The following is a 26,296-nucleotide window of genomic DNA, read 5'->3' as shown; positions in this document are numbered from 1 at the left end:
CTCTTTGGTGTTGTTCACATAATTTAAATTCCACGTTGGTCGCTTGGTCGCTAGCCATAATGCCGAAAAATGGCTGCCCCGTGTGTGTGTGTGTGTGTGAACTGAAAACAGAAGCCTCAATTCAATCAATTACGCGCTAATGCACTACAAAGTGTATTCCATTTAAGCAAAACAATAAACGCCGAACCATCAACGAGAGAGAGGCCCAAAAGCAGAGCCTCAGTGTCCAGGCGCCGCACACTGAAAAGAATCAACAATGCCCAGAGATCTGCCAAAGAACGGAAACTGGAGACTGGCTTAGCATCTCTTTGGGGCACTCTGGCTCGTCGGAGGGCAGACAAAATGGTTAAGACCTTCTCAAGGAAGGTCCCCCTTGCGGCCCAGAGATCTAACAAAGGCTGAAAAAGGCACAGAATCGTCTCTGCTGGAATCCCCTTTGCCTTTGCGGATCTCCCCGATTCTCTGGCTCGTCTAAGAACCGCTCAAGGAGTAGCGAGTAGCGAGTAGCGAGTAACGTTAAAAAATATTAAATAATCGATTTTCTCGCAGTGTACACCTCTGTGAGGTGTGGTTCAACCCGTTTTTTGGGGTCCTCCTGTGCGTGAGAGAGTGAGAGTCGGCTCAGGGGGTGGTGGAGGGGGAGGGGGAGGGTGTGTTTACTGTGTAGCAGCTGCCTAACCCTTGTAACCTCTGACCTTTTTCCTCTCTCGACATGTGCGTGGCATTGTGTGTGCCTCCCGTTGACAGGCGAAAGAAAAATCCATTGAAATTCAATTTAAAGAATGTTGACAAACGTTTGTCATGAGACCGATGCCCCGATGCCCCGATGCCCCGATACCCCGATGTCGATGCCCATGGCGACGACAGCTTAAAGAGTCATCTCTCTCAGAGACATTGAGAGACAGGGAATATGAGAACAGGTAATGCATTGTCATTGAAGACTTAAAGCCGACACAAACCCCTGGAAATGCCTTGCCGGGGATTTCGCTCTGAGCCTTTATTTTGGTTTTGCTTTTGGTTTTCGGTGATTTTTTTGGGGGTTCGGCTGCTGTCACACAATATACGCTCTGGCATTCATGTGGGCTAAATATATATTGGATAAATTAGTGTTCGTGTGTGTGTGTGTGTGTGTGCCGAATCGATTAGCTATCCGCGGCCATCAATCACTGTCATTTAGCTGCGTGGATAGTCGTGGAAGAAGTCCATTTACTAATGAATATCCATTGAGAATAAATCCGAGTTTAAAGGAGTTTCCTTTTATTACAATTTCAGCAATTTATCGATAATAATCGGTAATCGAAGCTGAAGGCAAATACTGGAACACGACACATTTTAAAAGTAATTGAATTTCAAAAAAGGTAACAAAACGTATCGATAATTATCGATAAATTTAAATAAAAAATATACAGATATCCAAAATAAATATTGAATACAAAAATAAATACAGAAAATAATAATAAGGAATAAATTCGTTTCATTATCAATAATAAATCGATATTCGTATTGCTGATACACTTAGACTATCGATAATTATCGATAAAATTCACAGATTTATAAAATAAATATCTAACAAAAATATTTCAAGAAAATCGGATAAACTCATATAATTATCGATAACAAATCGGTATATTTTATTGATTATTAACTTAGAGTATCGATATTAATTGGTAAATTCAATAAAAATCTACAGATTTTCTAAATAAATATTTAAAGAAAGAATAAATAAAGAGAATTGAATAAATATCGATAAACGGTATTCATTTATCGATAGAAATCGATATTTTTATTGATGACAAGCTAATAAATGCAATACAAATCTACAGAGTTCCAAAATAAATATTAAACAACAAAAAATATAAATAGAATCGAATAAATGCATGTAAGTATCGAAAATAAATCGATATGTTTTATATCTGACAAACTAAGATTATCGATAATTTCAATCAAATTTGCAGACTTCAGAAATAAATATTAAAAAACAAAATACATTAAAAAAGTCGAATAAATTCGCATTTTGAACGCTGATAAATCGATATTTTTGCCGATAATTTTCACGGAAAATTATCATGCAAATAGCTTTACCGATAATAATTGTCGGGTAAAAAAATACAGAAAAAGGAATGAATGTAAATATTGTTAATAAATCGATATAATCTATTGCCGATGACTATAATTATCGATAAAATTCAATAAAATCTATAGATTTCAAAATAAATGTAAAACAATAAAAACTATGAAGAATAACGAATAAGTTCATGTAATTATCGATAAAAAAAACGAGTAAAAATCCGCGTAAATTATCTGGAAAATAGGTAAACCAAGTTTCGATAATGGTCGATATTGACTATCGTTTAATATGCCAGTATATGTAGAGTAGAAGTTCAACAAAAAGGTGTCATAGGTATCAGATTCTTCCATCGTTGCCCATCGAGGGTGTCTCCTCAATGTGATGACCAATCCAGAAGAAGTTATGGCAATAATCTTCAATATATTATGTTACCTAATTAGAACCCCCAAAGCACTTGTCAGCGACTGGATGTCGGGTGTCGAATGGGTAGAATTTGAGGCTTTTTGAACTACTTCACACACAAAACAGGACGAGGAGACACTCGAAAAAAGGACAGGGACTCGCTCTCTCGAGTTTTGTACTCAACTTGTGCCTCTCCTATTGTTGTTGGCTGCCAATGGACAATGGAAGTGCACATATCACACCTAAGAGCCCCCTCAACGGCCTGGGAGGGGGGGGGAGCGGGGAGATGGGCTATGCCGCAGGGTTGTCAAATTAACACTTGAAACGCAATGGGGCGGTGATGAGGCGCAGCTACCGAATCGAGCGTCAGACTTAACAAGTGTTCACGAAAGGCCTCCGCCACTAATACTCCCTCCCATGTCCTTTAGGGCCTGTCATCTGCTCTGCTTTCCTTTCTGGCATTCCTTCGGATTGGCTTTGTTGCGCTCCTTTCGCCGGCTCCTTTTTTTGTGGCCCCCACTTTGTGTGCGGGGAAGGGCGGCGGTTAGCGGGGGGGGTGGGGTATTTTTCGACCATGTGGTAATTGCCGCAAGGGCTTTTCCCTCATATTCCCTTTCGTTGGCATTCGCTCATTTTCCTGTTTGCTCAGCTGCCTTTCGCTGAATTCCCTGCATTCTACCTCCCCCCCCTCCCCCCCCCGCACCATTTTCCCCCTTTTTTTATATCATTTTTATTCTCGTTTTTGGCTTGCCCGCTATTTGATGTAAGATTGTGTTTGTCTTTGCCACAAACAACCGACGGCGCAGCCCGAAACGAGTCCATCCGCCGCGCCACAGGATCCAAAGGATGGTCGTATAATACGATTATTTTTGGGGGTGGAGGAGGGAGGTCCTCTCTCGCATGCCATCATCGAAAAATACTCTGCCTCCGGATTCCGATTCGGATTTCGTTTCCAATTTCCAAGCCATATTCTTCGCAGCTACTCGCTCGTCAGAAGAAACAATAAGCCAAGCAATTACCGGGGGATTATCTCGGTTTTAACAAGCATTTCACTGGCTGTCTATCACACGTGCTGGAGAGTCCTTGGAGACCCCATGAGCAGAGGGTTGTCACAGTCCCACAATCTAGGCATCTCTTAGGTTTAGATCTGTTTTAAGGCACTCTTTGATCTTGAATTTGAGCGGTATTTAGTCGGGCATGTGGCCCGCTTCATTGGAAAGCAAGCCAGGCTGATAAACAGCTGTTGCAACAGTCAAAGCAACCCTGTGTCGGCACCTGCTTTCGCAGACGTGAAACCGAACCCTTGGCGGTTATCCGTAACCTCTTTGAAGGGCTGTCTTGTCTTGCCCTTCAGTCCGCAACATTTTCATGGCTTCCCGTCATATGCACGACGTTTACCAACACTGATTTAGCAGTGGCAGCAAAGGAGGAGGTCCCACTGCTAAAACCAGGTAGTAAACCAAAAACTGGAATAACCTATCGATAATAATCGATACATCGCTGGTAATCGATAGATTTAAGGCCCTTCTGGAGGAAAATGACAATTACTACTGGAATGGTCTTTAACGGGCACTCGTTTGTGTACTTTAATCGTCTTCGATCGGCCCGTGCCAAGATCTGTTTAATCACGATATCCATTTCAGTTTTAAGTGGCTGCCACAAGTCTGGCTGCCACACGGCACAGCGGTTGCATGCTGATTGCCAGTGGCATTACTTGAGGCCGCCCGCCCCCCACATTCGCCGGGTGTCATGTCACTGACTGACATATGACACCCGCCTTCCTGCCTGCCGCCTCTCTTTCCCTCTCTCTCTCTCTGTGTGTGTGTGCGGTGTGTTTGTCTAGTGTTGGCCAAGTCTATTTGTTGTCTGCTTAGCTGGGACTTATTTGTGGGCCTTTGGAGCACTTAGCGGCGTTCAAACAAGCCATTGCCCTCCCTTCTCTCTCGCTTTTGGGCGTCTAGACGGTGTAGGACTTTGTCATTCCACGCCCCCACACCCCATCAACTGTGGGCGGGGCATCAATCAGGCCTGCCAATCATCAATCAATCCATCAAAGCAGCTGCGTCTTTCATTTTCTGTTGCCGATTGTCGCAATGCGTCTTAATCCTCAGCCCCTCCGTCCCTCCACCTTTTGTAGATTTAATTCTTTGATGCGTTCCCCGTCCAAAATGCAGGCCAAAATCAATTGAAATTCATTCATCATTCATTCTGTCGCAATCACAATGCTCATCCTCCCATCGCTCATTAGAGAGTGCCCCGGGCGGAGGCCTAATAGGAGTAGCTATCATCGACTCAAGGCCACTCGGTCGCCAAGGGCTTTACGTGGCTCTTTGAACACCTGGCCTTTATTTTAACTCTTTAATTCACAACATAATCAAAAGCACATCATTACGGATTATATTATGTGCAAACATGCCCCTCATGCCACACACAAAAGAAAATATACAAAAATAATGTGTATTTTTCATAATTATTCTGGCATGAATTTAATTCAATTTTTATGATGTATCTACTACTACCGCATTAAAAAATAACATTTGTTTAGCTTTAAACGTGACATCGTTTATCGGTAAACGATGTCTCCTCGCCACCTGCCCCCCTCCGCCAAGGGGGGTGAGGAGGGGGTTAGCGAGATAGAGGACTGTGGAACCACTCGAGAGAGAGAGAGAGAGAGAGAGAGCTCGAGAGAGCTCTGCAAAACAATGCTACCTGACGGCAACCCCGAGGTGTGCTTGCTACATGCCCCTCCCCCCCCCCCCCTCTTGCTTGCCACGGACTGGTTTTTGTTGCTGTTTCTGGCTCTCTGCTTCTCTGTTTCTCTGTTTGTTTGCCAGCGCCCATTGAGTTTTCCATTTCATATTCAAGGGCAAACAGAGACCGTCCATCCTCCCCCCCCCGCCCACTACCGCCCACCCACCAAAGCCCCTGCGGGGGCCAGTGACTCCTCGAGTCTTGAGTCTCGACTTGGCGACTCTTTCAATTGCGCTATTAAAAATCATTTAGAGTCTGACAAATAAACAGCTGCAGGGCGTCCTGCCCCCCCCCCCCCGCACCACCCCCACCCCCCACCCCACCCACTGCCGCTGGAGCTTTGGTCCAATGTTTGCCCTGGGCCCCCCCTCACCCCCCCCGAACCGCATTTAATTTTCCCTTCGAATCAACAAAGAAAATACAGAAATAGAATTAAAAATATTTTTTTTACTTGGCAAAAACTTAAATATTAAATTTAAAATATATAAAAATATAAAAAATACAAGGGACATTGCATGAAACGGGCTGGAAAGGGGGCAGAAGTGGCATCGATAGAGGAGGGCCAGAGACGGGTGAAAGGAGGGGAGAAGAAGGGCTAGAGACATGGGAAAGGAGGGGAGAGAAGAAGGGCAGGAGACACATGAAAAGAGGAGAAAAGAGAGGCGAAAAAGGGCCAGAGACATGGGGAAAGGAGGGGAAAATAAGGCATAGAGACGTGTGAAAAAGAGAGAGGGCTAGAGAGAGAGAGAGCGCGAACGCAATGACAGCAGTCTCCGGGCAGTCTTCGAGGTGTGGGATTTCGCTGCTGTTGACACAGCTGTACTTCAAGGGGAATTCTCACGAAAATCTCGAAAAAAAAAAAAAAAAAAAAAAAAGCGAGCAGGACAACGCACTCCGAAGGAGCGTAGGAGATGTGCGTGTCGCTCGTTGCGTTTTCGTTTTCCAAAACCTAATTTGAAACTCGCCCACAAGTACCCTGCACTCTGTATGTGCCACACAAATTAGTAGGGGCAGGCGGTGAGGCGGCAGGAGGAGCACGAGGGGCAGGCGGTGAGGCGGCAGGAGGAGCACGAGGGGCAGGCGGTTTGGCGGCAGGAGGAGCACGAGGGGCAGTTGGCTAAGTGGCTAATGAAGCATCTATTGTGCCGGCCCTTTGTCTTCGATTCGGGGCCTTCGGGCCCCTCGGAAGCCTGTCGATCTGCCTAGTACAGTAGATTATTCCTCCTTTACGGCTATCCCTTTTCCCCGGGGTCTCCGTCTCCGTCTCTGTCTATGAAAATCAATATCCTCTCTGTCTCCGTCTCTGTCTCTCTCTGAATGCGTGTATGCGAGGATTTACCGAGCATTATAAATAACCAAAACGTCAAGCGAAAATAGAACATAATTAATGGGAATAAAAACAGCCGGAAGAAGTCGATTGCCGCTTGCGGTTGTCGGCACTACGTGGGAGTGTTACCGGGTTACGGGCTACGGGTGACGGCTTACGGGTTGAAACCTATAAATACAGCCTGTCTCCTGGAAAAATTAACAAATTCTGTCTGTCGGAATAGCGAAAGTGTTGAAGGCAGGCCCCGGACGGCTGCTGTTGCTGCGGCCGCTGCCCATCACGTGTCTAATTATATAATGGACTCTACTCCAGCACTGACCCCCCCCTTCCATCCGAGGGTATTTGGCGGGTATGATGACTCGAAGGCTGTTGGGGAATCCGACATATCTCAAGGGATTCGCTGCATGTTTCCATGGAAAGCAGACCCTTTTTAGTCGAAAAGTTTGAAAGTTTCATTTTAGATTATTCATTTATTAATTTATAAATTTGAATTTAAATTTAAAAATTATTTTCTGACTTTTTTATTAATAAAAAAAAAACTAAAATAAATCTTGTTTTTCTTTAAATAATAAAATAAACTAAAAAAATTTTGATTGAAAATTATAAAATTAAAACTAAAAGCAAACGAAAAAATATCTTGTTTTTTTTCTATAATAAAAAACAACCGAAATTTTAACTTCTATTCTTATTATTAAAATCACTAACAAATTTTAATTCCAAATTAAAAACGAAAAAAAAAAAATAACAAAATTTTTTTTCTTTAAATAATAAAAAAAAGGAATTTGCAATTTGTATAGTATATTTAAATTTTTAAAATGTGAAATAATTTATATTTTTAATATTAAAAATAAAAACAAGCCAACATAAATCTTGTTCTTCTTTAATAATTCAAATAAACGAAAATTTTAGTTTGCATTCTTAATTTTGTATTATTAAAAACAGAAATAATTTTTACTTTCAAATTAAAAATAACAAAAAGAACTAAAAAATATCGTATTCTGCTTTAAATAATTAAAATAAAATTGAAGTGTAATTGTATTCTCATTTTGTATTTTTAATAATTTTTATTTTCAAACTAAAAAAAAAAACCTATTTTTCGTTTAATAATAAAAAACAGAAAATTGTAATTTTTGTTCTTATTTTATATTATTAAAATCCCAAAAAAAATAAATCCAAATTTTTGTTAAATAATATAAAATATAAAATAAAAAACGCAAATTTAAATTTCTGTTTCTTACTATTCAAAATAGCAATACTTTTGTATTTTCAAATTTAAAATAAAAAAAAAAACCTTAAAAAAATCATATTTTTCTGTAAATAATAAAAGAAAAACTCAAATTGTAATTTATAATTCCTAAAAAACTCAAACGGATATGGCCATAGTTTAGTCATGGCTAAAAGTCCAGGGTATCCCTCTCTCTCTCTGGCAAACGCGGCGTATACGCAATGCCAAATCACACATACGCACAAATGCCTCTCTCTCTCGGCTGCTGGTCTGCTGGTCTGCTGGTCTGCAGAATGCGGCTGACAGTTTTGTGACTTGTGGACACTTTTGTTGGCATATGCTACAAACAACATGCAACAGCAGCAGCAACCACTGGAAACAATAACAGCATGACGCTGGCGCCTCAGAGAGAGAGAGGGAGAGAGAGAGAGAGAGAGAGAGAGAGAGAGAGAGAGAGAGAGAGAGAGAGAGGGGATTTTCGTGTGTCCTTTGATTGTTTTAAATTTTGAATTAGAGGCCTTTTGTTTCGCGCTCCGTGCTCTGTTTATTTATTTATTTGTTTGCTGTGTGGGGGGGGGGGGGGATGGAGGGGGTTAGCGGGTGCCATGCCTGAAATGCAATTCGAATTAGAAAATTGGCTTTGGCCTTTGATACTCTTTTGGGCCCCGCGGCTGCTTTTTTGGCGCCCCAATTGGCAGCTTAATTGGCTGGAGATCAATGTTTTTGGACAGCCAATGAATTGGAAACATAAGTGGGGTATAAAGCCCAGGGGGGAGCGGCCGGTGGGGGGCACGGGGGGCGGCTAAGGCTATTAGACATGAGGATATTTTAATTAAATGCCTGGCCATAAAAATGTGTGTGTGTGTGGGGGGGGGGGAGATGCAGCTTAATTACGTGACATAATTTAGAAGGCGATGACAGAACGTCGACAGCCCTGCCCTGACGCCCAAACATAGATGCCACAAAGAGCGGGGGGAGCCTCCCCCCTTTTGGTTTTTCTCAGAGTTATGGGCAGGGCTACCCTCCCCCTCTCCGTCCTCCTCTCTCACTCGCACTCGCACTCTCCTGTTCCATGTGGCAGTTATGCTAAGCTCTGCAAATGAACACCATAAATAAAGGCGCGAGAGACGGAGGCACGTGTCAAAGGGAGCCCCCGAAGACAATGTCGAGCAACACCCAAAAAGTAAGTAAACTTTTACTCAGAAAACATGTCAGAGGATTCCAAGTGCCCCAAGCAGGGGATACCCTGCAATGGAAGGGAAAGCGCTCAGAAATATTGAAGAAGGAAAGCTTACGGATTGCCCATAGAGTGGAGATCGTTTGGGAAGCCAGGCCCAGCCATAGAGAGTCGAAAGCCTCTCGAAACATCTTGTAAATATATAGTAAATCTGGGCTTCAATGGGAGGCTGGTCTGGGCTTTTTCCGCAGAGTCATAGAGGGTATTCTTGAGGTAAATGTATGCCTTACAGGAAGTGCTCTGAACCGAAGGATTCCCCAACGATTCTCTTCTAGGTTTGCAGGTCCTTTCCCTGGCAAAACCCTCTCGAATCCCCCCCCTGAGGGCCAAGGTTTCGTTTCGAATTGCGCGCATGTTTAAATGTTTTTATGAATATGACAGCCGTGTGGGGGCGGTGGATGCCAAATCAACCGCATGAGGAAAGGGGCGTGAGACCACCCGCCACCCAGCGCCCCTTCTGTCGCCTTGTAAGACAACTTCCGCTAATGCAAGCGCCCGCTTCCGTTTCCGTTTGTTTCGTTTCCACACTCATATTCGGGGGGCGGCTCTTTCCTTTTCGAGTTTTTTGTTTCACTTTTGGCTCTCATTTCGAACGTGGGTGGGGTGGGGGGGGGGCTGCTGTTTCCTTTTAGAACCTATGAAAATGCAAATTGAGTTAAATGTTTATGTGTTTGTAATCAGAGAGAGAACTGGAGCTGCTCCGCCGCTGGTTCGCGAGCCAAACGACCCCCAGCGAAATATTAGCCTCAATGACAAAAGCCCATCCATGCGGGGGCCTGAGTCTTGGGTGTTACATTTCCAATTTACGCGAGTTTATTGCCAAAACCATGAATGTGGAGTGCGGAGTGTGGGATCTACTTTTTGGGAACGATTCCAAGGGCTACTTTATCTTTAGCACGATCTCGATGGAGCCTGGCAGGCCTCCTCTTCGTCCTTGTACAGAATTTCCCACGCCCATGCCCATGCGAGTTCTGATTAGAGGAGAGCTGCTGCATAACGCAGTTCTCGAATTAGCAGAGAAATTTATTTTAAAAAATTATATACAAAAATACAATTTTTTAATAAAAAATATAGTATAATAAAACTAGACAGAGTTCAATATATCACAAATATTATTGTATTTAAAAAAGTATTTTTAATACAACCCACGACCTGCCCAACAGGATGATCCAAGAGGACTTTTACCTTAGAAAACTTGTGTGTCCAATTTAACCAAATAATATCCCCCTCTAAATTCTTCGACCTTGATGGCACGAATTTTTTTTTATCATCATAATTTTTTCTGAGACTGTTGTATAAGTTTCTTTAAAAGTAACAGCAAACAACAAATTGTATTATTTTGTTATATTCAAATACAAAGCCTATTAAAAAATAAATACAACCCAAATTTAATTTAAATCAAAAATAAGAAAAAAAAATGTAATTTAAATTTAAAAAAAATAAAAACTCTAATATAGACAGACGTCAACTCTGTTTTTTTTTTAGCTATTTTATTTTTTTGTAATTTAAATACAATTTTTTTTTATTTTTTATTGAAGTTAAATTTGGGTTGTATTTATTTATTTATTTTTATTTTATTTCTTTTATTTATACAAAAAAAAATTTTGTTCAAATCTGTATTGCTCCTTTTAATTTTAATATCACATAATATACATATATAATTTAATAAATTAAGAAAATATGTAAATATAAATATAAATTGAAATATATTTATATAATAATTAGATCTAGCCATTAACTTCTCCTATTTTTATATCTAATATAATAAATTAAGAAAATATAAATATTGAATTTAAATATGAAACAAATGTATTTTAATTATACAATATTTTTATATAATTATTAAAATATTTAATATTTATTTGTATACATATATGTATTTATATATTTAAATATTATATATTTATATAATAATTATATCTTGCTATTAATTTCTTCTTTTTTTAAATTTCCCCTCTCTCGCTGCGCCTATAATCGTATAAAATTTGTAAAACCCATGGACTAAATATTGAAAATCACTTATTTTTCTTCTTATATTTAAAATATGTTTCCTTAACGAAATGCATGGCCCGAAAGCGAAAGGTAACCCCAAACGCAAGGCAGATTTAAAGCCCTGGCAGTCTCCGCTGCACTACCTGGAGGTCCCTGACCCTCCTCGAGAGATTCGAGACGGCTGTGTGTGTGTGTGTCGGGTCGGGTCGGGTCGTAATACTCGTTCATTCACAATTTTAATATGCGCGATTTCGTTGATTATGTGCCATTGTCGAAACAAGGCCGATGATGATGGTGGCTGTAGGCTGTAGGCTGAAGCCTGAAGGAAGACGAGGAAGACGTGGACGACAGGTGGCCAGAGTTGCCAGGGCAATCAAGTAAATTACGCAAATTTACAACTTGCGTAGGGGTCACATCTCTCTCATCTCTCTCATCTCGCACTTCTTCTTCTGTATCTCTGTGTATTTTTTTTTTTGGTGTTTTCTGTTTTGTTTATTTGTTTGATTGCGTCTCGCAAATTGGCATTGGACTCCAGCCTCCAGCTCCAGCGCCAGCTCCAGCGCCAGCCTCGTAAAATTTGATGCTAGTGCGTAGGAGCCTCTGATGTGTGACCCCGTTCTCTCCCCTGCTACCCTGCTACCCTGCTACCCTCTACCCATTCCGTTGCGTATCGTAACCCGCAGTCAAAGCCATAAAACTGATGTCCTATTAAATTATTGAGCATAAATTCGAAACCACCAGCAGAAGCAGACAAAAAACAGCAAAGGATGAACGATGGCAGAGCGAATCAGGGAGTGCAAAAAAAAAAAAAAAAAGAAGAGAAACACACACACGCACACAAAATTGCCAGCTCGAATATATCAAATAAATAATAAATAAATGACAGTCGATAAAAAATCGCATCGTTTGTAGTTGAAAAGAACAGAACATCAGGGGACAACCCCATAATAGAGCGATTCATTTGCAGATTTCTACCCTCCCACTCGCTGTCGCCCACTCGCCCACTCGCCCACTCGCTCTCTCCCGCACTCGCTTTTTCCCACACTCGCTTTTTCCCACTCGCTCTCGCCCTCCCGCTTCTCCCACTCGCTCTCGCCCTCCCGCTTCTCCCACTCGCTCTCGCCCTCCCGCTTCTCCCACTCGCTCTCGCCCTCCCGCTCATGAGCAAGTATTCACGCGAGTATTCGTTTATTCGAAAGAAAAACAATACAAAATGAATATCGAATCGAATCGTTGGAGAAAAATATTTGAATGACTGCCTCGAATGGGGGGGGGGGGAGGTGAGACTGGGATGCAGAGTGGCAGGATATTATAAAAATGTTATTGCTTTTCATTAAGCTGAAAAATGTCAAAAGTGTACAAAATTTTGTCAGGCACCAAAAAATAAAGTGCGAGGCAGAGCGCGAAAAAAAACCAACACCAAATGGAAAATGTTCGCAAAAAAAAAAAAAACAAGCAAGGAAAATCGAGTGGAAGGAATGGGGCAGTGCGAAGTGGTAGGGGAAATTGAGTGGAAGTGGGTAGAGGGGGAAGAGGGCGGTAGCGGTAGCGGGAAAATGTGCGAATCCTAATGAGACTTTTCTGGCCAAGTGCTGAGCGGCAAGTCTTTGTGCATAAACGAGAGTAGACCCCATAATCGGCTGCCCCGTCGCTGACAAATTGAGGCAAAATGCAGCTGGGCTTGCCGCTGCCTCTGCCGCTGCCGCTGCCCCTCCCTGGTCCATAGACTTCCCCCCGTGCTGAAGGCCAGACCGAAGAGCGAAAAAGATTCATTAATCAAAAGAACGAACGGAAGGGAAACCAACTGAAATAAGCTGTGCCTAGTCCTCGAGGGAAAGCCGGTGGAGAAGACTTTCAGACTTGCAGAGGAAGCCAAGGAGGCCACGGAGGTCCACTGGGGCGGGTCCAACAGCTGTCTCGAGTCCAGAGGCTAAGCCACAAGGAAATAAGCTCTATACTCGTAAATTTATGCATATTCCATGCACGCTCTTAAAGCTACAAAACGGGGAGGATTGATTCTTGAACGAAACTGTTACTAAAATATCAAAAAACACCAGGGAAATGGGTTGCGCCTGCGAATATTTCACAGAAAATAGTATTCTTTTTCAAGGAGAGTCATAATCAAAGCGGAAAATAGGCGGCACCTTTAAGGGGAGAAAAGAAAATATTTAAATGTGATTTGTCTTTAACGAATAATTTATGTGCTCAAATAATCAAAAAATTAAATAAAAAATTAAGGAAAAAATATTAAATAAAACATTATATACAAAATTAAATAAAATATTACATAGAAAATTAACTTAAAAAAAAAAATAAATACAAAACTAAAGTAAAAATATTTTAAATTTAACACAAAAAAATAAAGAAAAAATAAAACCATGAAATTCTTTTTTGGATTTAATTTTTTTAAATTTCTTTATTCTTTTTTTTTGGCACTTACACTTTTTTTGTGTTTATTAATTGTTAAAATTTACTATAGAAAGACACTAGTACCAGGCGGCTACGGACACGAACCGAAAGGCACTGCTGCATGATGCGTGAAGTGCAGGAATCGTAGGGATAATGAAAATATCGAACAAAAATGAATTTTTAATTTTTAAATGACAATCAATATCATTAAAAAATGATAAAAAATTATATAATAAATAAAAAATAATTTTATATTTAAAAATAAAAAAAAAAATGTATTCGAAAATGTTGAAAATTTCAAATAATAGCTTTGAAAGTTATGAAATAGTTAAAATAAATTGTTAATAAAATTTTGATTAAAAAATGTATTTCCGATTTGTGTATAAAAAATTGAAGATACAAATAATTTTCCAATTTTTAATGCAATAAATAAAAATCAATTTTATTGTAATTTTTTTTTTATGTTAAGAATTCGTGAAAATATTTACGAAAAAATGTACTTCAATTAAATGTTTTAACAAAGGTTTATCCTGTTCTAGAATACTTATTCAAAAATTACATGGATCACTTTTATCGACTTTTTCGAACATTTACATACGAATATGTACCTATTCTTCATATTAATCTAATAAATTAATTAAATAATATTAATTATAATATTGAGAGGGCGGAATCCTTGCTGGGGTTCCATATTCGATATTCAAACGATAATATAGTCTGCTCCTCTCAGAACCCAATCGAAAATGTGACGAAAGGTAAACAACAACAAAAAAAAACCCAACTCCGTTGCTAGCAAAGTTATATTCAAATATTTATCAGCCGCCACCCTCTGGGAAAAATGTCATTCATCAACTGCAGGACACTCATTAAGTAAGCCGAAAATGTGACCGGAAATTCCAGCCACCGATGGCCCGATATTCCAGAGGATGGAACAATGAAGCGAAGGAATTTGTTTGGCTAATAGAAAAATTTGTCGCAATGCGAAAGTTATTGACAAATGCACTGCCCCCCCCCCCCCCCCCCGCACACCCACAAAAAAAAATAAAAAAAATAAAAAAATAAGCAAATTAGGAAAATGCAAAGTAGGAAAAATTTCAATGGAGAGAACTCCTGTGCGCCGAGCTGAACTTTTGCATGGAGGCAACGGCAACGGCAACCCTGGCAGGACACAGAACACAACCCTAAAACCGAAACCTTTAAAACCATTTAACGTAACTTTCAAAACCAGGTCTTTCTCTCTCCCTCTCTCTCTCTCTGTCGTGTGTGAGTGTGTGTGGAGAAAGTTTTTAAAGTGTCAAAAAGTTTTGGCAACGTCACCCGGCATCATCAACAGCGCCACTTTTCGGTGGTGGAGAGCCATAGCCATACCAGCAGATACATTAGGAGGAGTGGAGCATGGAGTGGATGTCCTGCATGTCGCACTTTGCATTGCCCTGGGCCCTGGGCCCTGGCCCCTGGTCACACACACACACACACACACACACCTGCTTGCAGGACTCGATGAGGCAGCATCCCGCCTGCTGGCCGCCGCCTGCTTGCCTCAAATAGTTGCGGCCATAACTTTTAAATAGATTTGGAATCTGTTTCGAATTTTAAGCTCCTCATCGCAGCGCTCTTTCGCATTTGTTTAGTGTTTTATTTTATTTCGGGTTTTCCTACGAAACTTTTTCTTTCCCCTCTCCCCCCCCCCCCCACACACATTAGAGAGAGAGAGAGAGCGAGAGAGCTGGCAAATATTTGAACGCTTCGGCAGGTGACTAGCCTCATCCTCTGGCTCCTCGCCGCCGCCGCCGCATTCTGGCATTGCAATTATTTCGAAAGCAATTTGCATTCTCTTTTGATCCAAGGATCCAGCAGCAGGAGCTACACTCCAAGAAGAAGCTGCAGTCGGAAGGAAGGAACGGAACGGCACGGAGAGCCGGAGACGGAGCTAAAAGCCGTAGCCGGAAAAGTTCAACGGATGCGAATTGAATGCTAAAGCTTTTTCTGTTTACCCTTCAACTCAGAGAAAGTGGAAAGCCACTGGCTAATGAAATCTAACAGAGGGAGAGAGAGGGCCAGAGAGAGGGAGAGCGCAATGGGATTTCCTGTTAAAGAAATACTAAAATTGATAAAGGGAAAACGATACGATACGCAGGATATATAAAAGATACACACGGAGAAAAAGGGCCCCTTCAAATTGATTTATTTACATGGAAATTTATTTACCAAAAGAAATTCATTCATATTAAATAAATAAATCTCAAGTATATACATATATTTCATATTTAATTTTCATTTTGTATATTCGCTAAAAATGAATAAATACAAATTTTAAAAAAAGATATTTAAATAAATAAATTAAAATAATTTTAAATTTAAAAAAATATATATACAAATTAAATAAATATAATTCATATTTAAGTGAAACAATTTTAGATTAAATAAAACAAAACGAAATAGAATAACAATTAAATAAAATAGATTAATTCGAAAGAAAAATACATATTTCATATTAAATGTATGTATTTTTAGATTAAAAAAAATATTAAAAAAAGTTAAATAAATACATTTCAAGTAAATATGTAACATATTTATTTGATATATTTTTAGATCAAATAAAAATTAAATAAAAATTAAATAAATAAACTTAAAAAAGATTTCCAAATTTTTAGATTATAAAAACTAATTAAATTCATCGATTTTATATTGAATTGAAATATTTTGGGTTTAAAAAAAAAAAAAAATAAATTAAATAGTAACATAAATAAATTTTAAATACTAATATTTCATATTTCATTTCCTTATTTTTAGATTAAATAAAAATTAAATAAAATGTTAAGTAAATAGATTTCAAATATATATTTTATAAACTATATAAAAAAATCTAGTTCATATTTAATAAACATATTTTGAGATTAAATAAAAATAAATACAAATTAAATGAAATTATAAATGAAATAAAATATTTAAGTAAATAGAATTCAAATAAATATTTTTCATAATTACATTGGAATATTTTTAGATAACAATTAAATTAAAATAAATTAAAATTAAATATAAAATAAATAAATTTATTTCATTTTGAATTGAAATACTTTTATATTTAAAAACTATTATTTACTTTAAAGTGTTTCTTTTATTTTAATTTCATTTTCTTACACTATTTTTCAGCATAAAACACCCAAAAAAGGAAATCAAGTTGAGAGCTCAATGGCAGGCCCAAAGGGCAACTGAAAGTTGACTAAAATCCAGAGCCAAGGCCCAAACAAGCCACAAAATGAGGGCTGCAAGTCGTACATATATCCTTTTGGCGATCGGCACTTGCATTGCCAAGCCCCAAAGCCCCCCTTCTGGGGGCACAAATGAAAGGAAGGATCTAAAAGAGAGTTTTGTCGGCTTATGGATTTGGATTTTCGGCTTTCTCTCTCTCTCACTGGCTGTTGGAAAAGTGCGTGAAAAGCGTCATGATTTATGCAACAACTACAATAATAAATCCATTTAGGCATTGCCCAACAAATGGCATGTTAAATGAACTGAAAACAAGAGGGATGCTAGATGGTAGAAGCTGGAGAGACTGGCAGGAAGAGGTGTAGATGAAGTTGGAAGGACATTTCACAGGCAGAAGATGCCAGAAGACGCCAGAAGAAGGGGAAATTGAAAAGAAGAAGATGGAACTGGCCATGGCCATGGAAATGGAAATGGAAATGGAGAAGTTCCACCTCAAACAAAGCCGGAAGTGCTGCATTGCGTTGACTTCCGGTTTTGGTCTGCTTCTGCTTCTGCTTCTGCTTCTGCTCCTGTGGCTACTGCCCTTCATTCCCTTCTATTGTGGCCAGCTGCCTTTCTCCTGTCCTGCGAATGACAGTCCCCCTGCCGCCACACCAACAACAAAAAAAAAAAATCCACAAGAAAACCGCAAAGCTTTTGGCAGCCCTGTGGGCCGAGAGGGAGCTTTGACCGCAGCAAAGAGGCGTGGCTGGCTTAAATAAACAGGCAGGACCTAGCCCCAGGACAAAAACACACAAAAAGTTAGCCAAAAATCTCTGCAACTAGTTTTCCCTCCTTGGAAAATACTCCGGCGAGTGTTTCGATCCATTCATAAGTCAATCATTTTTTGCCACAAAAAATTAACCGACTTCTGAGCCCCATTCCCAATTAGCACATGTGGGGGGGCGGGGGGGGGGGGGGGGGGGGGGGGGGGGGGGGGACAGCCAAGAGGCTTTTCGCTTTTCGGCGAGCGCGAATTAAATTTGCATGGCCCCAGAAATATTTCAATATAAAATTGCACAACGGTAAAGGGGGGGGTGGGACGTATGGGGGGCAGGCTTAACCCCAAAAACGGCATACATATATTTTTTTTAATCTTCACACACCCACGAGGACGCTTTCCATTAGCTTTTGCTCTGTCAGCGTACGAAAACGTGGAGGCAAAAAGCATTTCCGCTGGCACAGCGCACACAGAGAGAGAGGGGGGTGGGGGGTGTGGGGGGTGGGGGTGGGGGTTGGGCTTGGACAACGCTTAACCCTCATCAGGCTTTACACCTTTCGGCGTAGTTGGAAAATTCAAATTTACTACAAAAAACAATAAAAAACACACACGAAAAATTTGTTTTATTCCTCCTCAGCCCCACACTTGTTGTTGTTGTTGTTTTTCTATTTCTAGAAATGGTTGGGGACCCAAAAAATGTCAGAGGCTTACACGCTTCCATGCAGTTAGCTTTTCGGCGGTGGCACGAGGGGCACGAGGGGCAGGAGTGCTTGTATGAGAAGCAGCTTATAATCAACATAACGGGCATAACAATGGCCATTAAAGTGTGTGTGTGTGTGTGTGTGTGTGCTGGGGAGACAAACAGCTGACGGCCAACATCAACTCATTTTTTATGGCCAACAGTTGAAGCAGAAACAGAAACAGGAGTAGAAACAGGAGCAGAAACAGGAGTAGAAACAGGAGCAGCTGTGCGGCAGAGATGGCCCAAGATGTGGCAGGACTTTTTGCCTTAAAAATTCCACACTTTGTTGTACAATTTAAGAATAATTGTCCTGAAATGCAAGCCTTGAGTGGGGCATATCTTAGTGTCGATAAACGTGTGCCGCGACTTATTTCGGCAAGTGTCTCGAGAGGGCTTCAACAGGGCCTAAAGATGGCAGAAGAGAAGGGGATAGGGCAGGAGATGGAGCAGGAGATTCGGCAGAAGCTCAGTGATGGAGCAGGAGGAGCCAGAGATGTGAAAGGAAGAGCCAGAGAAGGAGCAGGAGGAGCCAGAGAGGAGTAGGAAGAGCCAGAGATGGAGCAGGAGGAGCCAGAGATGTGGCAGGAGGAGCCAGAGAGGAGTAGGAAGAGCCAGAGATGTGGCAAGGAGGTCGGAGATGACGCAGAAGGAAGGAGCCAAAGATGTGGCAGGAAGAGCCAGAGATGTGGCAGGAAGAGCCAGAGATGGAGCAGGAGAAGCCTAAGAGGAGTAGGAGAAAGCCGGAGAGGAGTAGGAGAGAGCCAGAGAGCCCACAGGAGTAGACAACAGAAGGGCAGTAGGCAGTAGGCAGCAGGCAGCAGTCTGTAAGCAAGACAAGGGGGCCTACAAGGGGGCCTACAAGGGGGCACGAGGCAGGTTTTTTTTTTTCGGCGGCGGCATAAATCTGTGCACAATGCGTCTGGCATTTGCTTGATGGCTCCTTTTTGCCACTGTAGCTGTGTGTGTGTGTGTCTGTGTGTGTGTGTGACAGCATCCTGTAGCTGTATCCTTGTATCATTCTGTGTGATGTGTTGGTGTCGCTGGTGCGTGCACAACTTTGACCACAATAAAATTTATTTGTATTTTTTTTTGCTTGCCGGCGCGTCGGCCATCGCTCAAGCGCGAAGAAACGAGAAAGTAAGAGAGGAATAAAAGTAATGATAAAACAAGCACAGGAGACAGGAGACAGACAGAGAGACAGCGAGAGAGTGAGTCCTTTTTGGGAGAGCCTCACAAAAACGAATTCCAAATGCACTTCAAACGGCAGAAGTCCCGTAATATACAATAAGCTGCGAATTAGAGAGAGGGAGAGGGCCAGAGACAAAGGACAAAGAGTGTATGAGAACCAAGAGGACACTGGGCATTCCTTTGGCCCGTCAATGAAATCGCGGACCCCATGGAAGCACACGATTCCAAGGATCCTCCTCATTGGCGTGGCGCCCTCTGGCGGAGTGAGCGAGAAAGAAAGCGAGATCAATGCCCACAAAATTAATATTGATTCATTTATGGCTTACGTTTATTCCTGCTTTAAAAATCTGAATGGCAAAGCTTTGCCAACACTTATGTCTGGCACTGTATAAGGCGTTCCATTGCGATATTCCTCTGCCCAAAAGCGAAAAAGATCCGTGCACTGTGGCTCTCTCTCTCTGTCTCTCTTCTGGCCATATTTCAGCCACCCCTCTGGGGCCTCCTTTATGCCTCATTCCTTTCTCTCTGTTGGCCATATCCCCGGGCTTATTATATGGCGAGCCAACAAACCGTAACTCAGACACCGCTCTGAGACTCTGAGGTTGCCCGCCACTCCTTTCCCTTGCCGTGGGGGGGGTGGGGGGGGGCTTTACTTTGCACGCAACATTTTTCACTGCCTGCCTGCCCGGTGGCTGTGTGCGTGTGAGTGATGCCGTGCCTTGTCTCCCTTCCCTTTTGTCCTGCTGTCCAGTCCAGTCCGTGCAATTGTTCTTCACCGCGGGCTGGGGGGGGAGGGGGGCTTGGGGGGGGGTATTTGGTCAATGCGTCAGTTTTACGGCTCGTAATGCTTGTAATTGATTGTTAATGCCGCACTTAACCCAGACTCCCAGCTGGGCCAAAAAGGACAATTGTCCTTGCATGGCTCCACGGCTGGTGGGGGGGGGGGGGATATGAATAAGTGTCTCTCCGTCTCTCTGTTTCTCTCTCTGGGCCGTTCCTCTTGGCACCAAAAAGTAGGCTACTCCGTGGGCAATTGTGGAAATTCCCTTTCCAAAAAAATCAGTTAAGAAATAACCAAATGAGGATCGCAAGGCTTATCCTCCAGACCGAATCCCAGCATCGACATTCCCTGCATATTTCATACAGGCAGAGAGGCAGAGAGGCAGAGCCATGTGTGGCATCCACAAGCGGCAACGTTAATGCCGGGATAAGCCGGCGGCAGGCATGCCCCGTACTAAACAGGGTCCAGGGAACCCAACAGGAAGAGAGACCCTGAAATGCAACCGAAACGCCAGAAAAGGAGGCCAAAGGATAAGAGAACCAGGACAGGGGCGGCCTCAGATGCAGGGGCGGCCTCAGGGGCAGGGGCGGAGGCGGTGGCGGTGGCGGAGGCAATGAGAATGACAGAGAAATGGCGGCGGAAATGGGCAGAAGAGAATGTCAATTTGGAATGACTGAAATGCTCATCTTCTGGCTACATTCTCCATTCTCCAGTTTCGTTTGCGCTTTTTCCCTTATTGAATTCGCAACAATTTCTGTTGCATGCCACCCATATAAACTCGAGCAGTCGTCTCCCTTCAAATTATGGCAACAATGTCGGCAAAAAAGAACAGGAAAAACAGAGCGACAGAGCGACAGGGCAACAGATTAGCCCAAGAAAATAACATTTATACGAGCAAACTCTGCCACAGACACGGCAAATATTGTTGCACACACACACACGAGTAGGATGTACTGATGTCCTGATGTCCTGATGTCCTGGTGGACGGGTGGACGGGTAATAGCAGTATCATTGACAAAGGAGGAGTCGTGGCAAAGATTTACCAAAGAAAATGTGCGATTCTAGAGCGTGAAGTCGAAGCCGCAGTATTGCCATACACAAGGACCACAAGGACTACCAGCCGCAGACTGAGTGCACCATCAAGTGGCACGTGTGACACCAGCAGGAGGCTGGCCGACCGAGGGGCGCTGCCGCATGACGCGTAGCCCGGCATTAAAGGCCATCTGTGGGCTCCTTTCATTAAAAGATACAGATAATACAGATACAGATACTCATGGTATATATTTCTTTTCATGTGGATTGCATCTTTGATAGCCATGGCATGGATTTTTCTCAACTTCAAACGCGAAAAAATACAAAAGAAAATTGCAATTTTGGAATAAAGCCTGCAGTATTACCTTTTCAGGAAGGTATATATATCAATTATTATGTTTTAAATTAAATTAGATCAACACAAAATTTATTATATGACTAAAAAAAAAGTTTCTGGGACCGCCAAACCATTTAAATCTTTCCTTTTTTCCATAGCTTCAAGGATTTAATGTTTATGGATAGTTCTGGGGGTTCTGGGAGTAATGAGAAGGCTCTCTAGCCCTCCCTCTTAAAGCTTTAGCTAGACAACCAATTGCATGCCCTGTGCATTACCGTGGCAGTGTGCCTCGGGGCTGCCACACAAATCTGTGGCCATGTGTCGCTTTGCACTCGATTAAGATGTGTGTCAATTGGGGGCTCTGCTGTGCTGTGCTCTCGAATGTGAAAAGCCTGTAATGAAAGTGCCCCCCAGCCCCCCCTCCCAGCCCCACTCTTTCCCCCTTTCGCTTTTTAATCTTTTTAATTGTTTCGTAATGAAGAGACAGTCGCGTGTGACGTTTTGCAGCAGAAACCATTACAATGGCAGGGGGCAAATCGTATCCGAAAGATAGATTCGTTTTAAAGTAACTAGCCAGCCAGCCAGCCAGCCAGCCAGCCAGCCGGATGGGAGTCGTTGGGAGTCGTTGAAATGAAAATGAAGATGAAATAAAATGGAAAGCACAGAAACAGAAACAGAAAGACAAAAAAAAAAATCACAAGAAAAACTACGAAATTTTCTATGCTGTAAACGAAATTGAAAATGAACAAGCGAAGCGAACACGGACATGGGGCAGGACATGTAGCAGGCGCCCAAGTGGGGTTTCCAGAGAGATAGAGAGAGAGAGAGAGGGGGATGGAGGACATGGACAGAGACATTTGAGAGCTGGTACATGGGATGGGGAGGGGCTGGGAGGGCCAGCGAGGGCCAGGATATATGGGATCTATCCGCACGTGGATGGGCGTGTGGAAGGTGACTCTAGGGTTTGTTTTTCTTCTCGACGAAACTCTGCATTCTGCGCTCTCTGCGTTCAGCGTCTTGTAATGAGGCAAGGAGGAGCACCAGGAGGAGCGGGAGGAGCAGAAGGAGGAGCGGGAGGAGCACCAGCTCCCATCAGCTCCTTCTTAACTAACCAAAATCCATGAACAGAATGCCATCGAATGTGGCCTGTGGTGGTAGGGTCCTGGCGAAGGTCCTGTCGCTTAAAAGCAAATTGCGCTGAAAAGCAATCAGCGCATAAGTGCAATACAAATACAAACAAGTTTATTGCGTTTTCCTGCATTCCTTTGCCCCCCCCTCCGCCCCTCTCACCGTGTTTCCGGTCAGCAAAATGCTGCAGAAGGTCTCTGGCATTGCATAACAAAATGAGATGCTTAAATGGGGGCATGGGGGCCATGGGGGGGGAAGCCAAAGTGTCCAAAGCAGCATAATATTTACTGGCAATGCCGTGATATATGGCCGCTTATTAGACGCTATTAGACGGGCAAAAAGCACTGATTTCTAATTTGAGCGGGCAAACAGGACGCGGGATCCGCATTGATATCCAGTTTAGAGCATAGATTGATGCATAAATAGCCGGGGAGTAAACATGCCAGGGGGGGCCAAAATGTGGGTCAACTTTTCAGCCAAGATATTCATGCACTCATACACTCAGCGAAAAGCCAATAGAAAATACAATTTAATCACATAAATACCAAAAAACAACCAAAATTTGTGGAAAATTTGTTTTAAGAAATACCAACAAAAATGCCTAAAATACCGAATTATTTTTTTCCCTCGAAAATATTTGAAAAAGAATTTTTAGTCGAAATATAAAACACTTACAAATAAATAAAATATTTAAAAATTAATTTAAGACAAAAAAAAAAACATTTATGATATTTATTCATTTGAAAATATTTCGCCTTTATTTGAAGGAGAATTTTTAATCAATATATAAAAAACTTAAAATTAAATAACGTATATTTATTTTAAACAAATACAAAAAAAAAACCTACATATATTCCAATTAAATAAATACAAAAAAAAAACCGAAAAAAAATGTCCAGCAAATTTGTTTTAGAAATTTATTAAATTTTGGTAATTTGAAAATTTTGGCCTGCATTTGAAACGGAAATATAAAACACTTAAAAATAAATAAAAAATTTTAAAATTAAATTAAGACAAAAAAAAAACATTTTTACATTTATTCATTTCTTTATTCAATGTTTCGCCTGTATTTGAAAGAGATTTTTTAATATATATAAATATATATAAAACACTTAAAAATAAATAAAATATATATTTCAATTAAATAAATACCAAAACAAAACAAAAATTAAACCAACAAGAAAATATTTTGCCTGTATTTGAAAAAGAATTTGTCATCGAAGTAAAAAGCACTCAAAAATATATAAAATATATTCCAATTAAAGAAATACCAAAAAAAAAACCAAGCTTCGGGAAATTTGATTTTATAAATATATGACGATTTTTTTCATTTTTAATATTCATAAAATATATACAAATAGTGGGAAATAAATTTAATCGAAATATGCCACAAACTCCAAATAAAATAAATAAAAATAAAGTCCCAACAAATCCTCGATGCTGAGGGATTTTCGTGGTCCTTAGCCATTTCCTTTGATGGCGTGGCCTCTTCGACTGACGTTTTGCATCTATTTTGCTGCTCATTATTGTGGGGAAATTGTTGGCCAAAAGGAAAGCGATATCTGCCATTGGCCGCAATGAAAATCAGTTTCGAATAGAAATTATTAATCAAGGAATATCCTTCCGTTTTAGCTCCGGCGGGTGGTGGGACAGACGTGTAACCCTACCCATTGGGGGCCAGCAAGGACTCGGCAGGAGAGAATAGGCCCAGTTATTACCCATTCGGCCATTTGAGTGTTGCCGTAACCCGTAACCCGTAACCCACTCGAAACGAAACCCATTTGGGCCGCGTAATGGCCAGGGTAACGGGGCATGTGGCACCACAGAGCCTTGGACTTGACTTGGGATACCCATGGGAAGGGGCACCGAACGGGGGTGCCTGTGGGCCTTCGATTGAGGTCTTCAAAGGTTCTACCAAAAGTTCCCTGAAGGTTGGTCTTGTATTCCTTGGGATGTTCAACAAGTTCCCTTTGGATTACCCGCAAAAAAGGTATCCCCCACAAGTTCTCTTCAGCGTTTCATGGGGGCCTGTCTCAATGGTGGTTCTGGCTTCGGTTTCGCGGCAGATCCGCGATTGCCATTTATTTTTATTGCCGCACTTACCTGCTACTTAGCGCCGTTTTTTTTTTTCGGTGCGGCGTGTGGGCGTGGTTTGAGTTTTTGAATTTTTCGCCTGCGACTGCGAGAGTGAGAAATATATGTAGTGGCAGTGGCAGTGGCAGTGGGAGGCTCCGATAGGCTCCCGGCCCCGCGGAGTGTCTATGGCCTCCTTGCTTGACTTTTTATTGCGGACCGACTGGATTTTTGGCATCAACCGAATTTATGCATATACAATATACAACGACCGACAAAAAATGTATGAAAGAAATGCCCAAAGGACGTGACAAAACTCTTTGGAGACGGCCCTGGTCTCGCCAGATGGCAAACGAGAAAAGACAGAGGGAGAAAGCAGTCGAAGAAAGTTTTTAATTTGCTTAGACGTAGTCCCTGCGGCCCCCTCTCTGGGCCAGCAATTTTTTGTGTATTTTGTGCTGCTTCTGATTCGATTTTTGCTAAATCCGTAGAGCCAAAAGTTCGAATAAATTGAGTGAAAGTTCGCCTGGCCTCAGCCCCTGCCCCAGCAGGTGTGAATGATTTGCTTACTAGAGTTTTAATGGAGAGACTCCCACTGCCACACTGCCACACTCTCGCACTCTGGCACTCTGGCACTCTGGCGCACGCTTATGCCACTTATTGGGGCAGGCCCATCATAGTATGCCACACTTTTGCACAGTCCTTGCAGTCGTTGCAGTCACTTTCTTTGCACTTTTCGATATTTGTATTTTGATTGTTTTGGCACTTAACAAAAAACGGAGCAACAATCGGTGGTGGTGCCCCAACACACGCGGGGGGGGGGGATGGGGGGGGAGGGGCAACAAACGCGGGAACGCGACGACAGCGACACCGAGACACCGAGCAAGCACCGTGTGGCAAGCACGTGAGGCACGGAGACACCGAATGAATGCGAAATGCGAAATGCCAAATGCAACGCGTGTTCGATGCGCTGGCTGGCCAAAGACCGAATAAGTGGCACACTCTGATGTTGGCTCTGGTCGAGGGTCCAATCGAATCGAATCGTGCCGGAGTCGGAGTCGGAAGTCGAGTCGAGAGTCGAATCGAGAGTCGAGTCCAGTCGAAACGAGTGTCGGGGTGGAGTCAAGTGGAGGGGTCTCTGGTCCGTGGGCCAAACCGTTGTGTTCGATATCCTAAACGAAACTGAAGCGACTCGTGCCACACACAAAACTCGGCCAATGACTCGTCTGCTGTCTGCTGTCTGTGTCGGCTGTTTCGTTCCACATGCAGCACACACACAGGTCCTCGTCCTCGTCCCTGCCGTCGTCGGCTCTGGCCGAGCCCCAAGCATCGTGGGTGTCCCGGACACTGCGCAGGCGTGGACCTGGCTCCGCTGTGGATCCCATCTGTGGATGCCGTTTGCCCCAGAGATGAGCAGGCCGTTTGGACAGCAACTGATTCATTTTGTGAGTGTTTTCTGAACGAATGATGAGTGCAAATGAGTGCCCGCGAAATACAAATCATTACGGTTGCAGCCACGGATGTGTTTGTGTCTAAAGCTTTCCACAGCATTCCTGTGGCAAGGATATCAAGGGAAAGCCACTGTTCGATGGTCTGGTCTTTTATATTCCCTAATTATTTGTTAATGTATTCAT

At 42.1% G+C, this 26,296-nt stretch overlaps 1 long non-coding RNA gene across 1 annotated transcript in view; it reads right to left on the bottom strand.

The window, feature by feature from the left end:
* Window positions 1-25,820, bottom strand: part of LOC113567075 — a 33,635-nt gene extending 7,815 nt beyond the window's left edge. The window contains exons 1-2 of the long non-coding RNA XR_003409337.1: window positions 25,233-25,820; window positions 24,693-24,768 (exon numbers count right to left, since the gene is read on the bottom strand). This is a non-coding gene — a long non-coding RNA (uncharacterized LOC113567075). The remainder of the gene's footprint in view (window positions 1-24,692; window positions 24,769-25,232) is intronic.
* Between the last annotated feature and the right edge of the window lie 476 nt (window positions 25,821-26,296).

Source organism: Drosophila persimilis, unplaced genomic scaffold (assembly GCF_003286085.1).
Source record: "Drosophila persimilis strain 14011-0111.01,24,50 unplaced genomic scaffold, DperRS2 tig00001632-arrow-arrow-pilon, whole genome shotgun sequence".
In the NCBI taxonomy this organism is placed as follows: domain Eukaryota; kingdom Metazoa; phylum Arthropoda; class Insecta; order Diptera; family Drosophilidae; genus Drosophila; species Drosophila persimilis.
The sequence above is the reverse complement of the archived record's forward strand: the minus strand, read 5'-3'. Positions and strand labels throughout refer to the sequence as shown.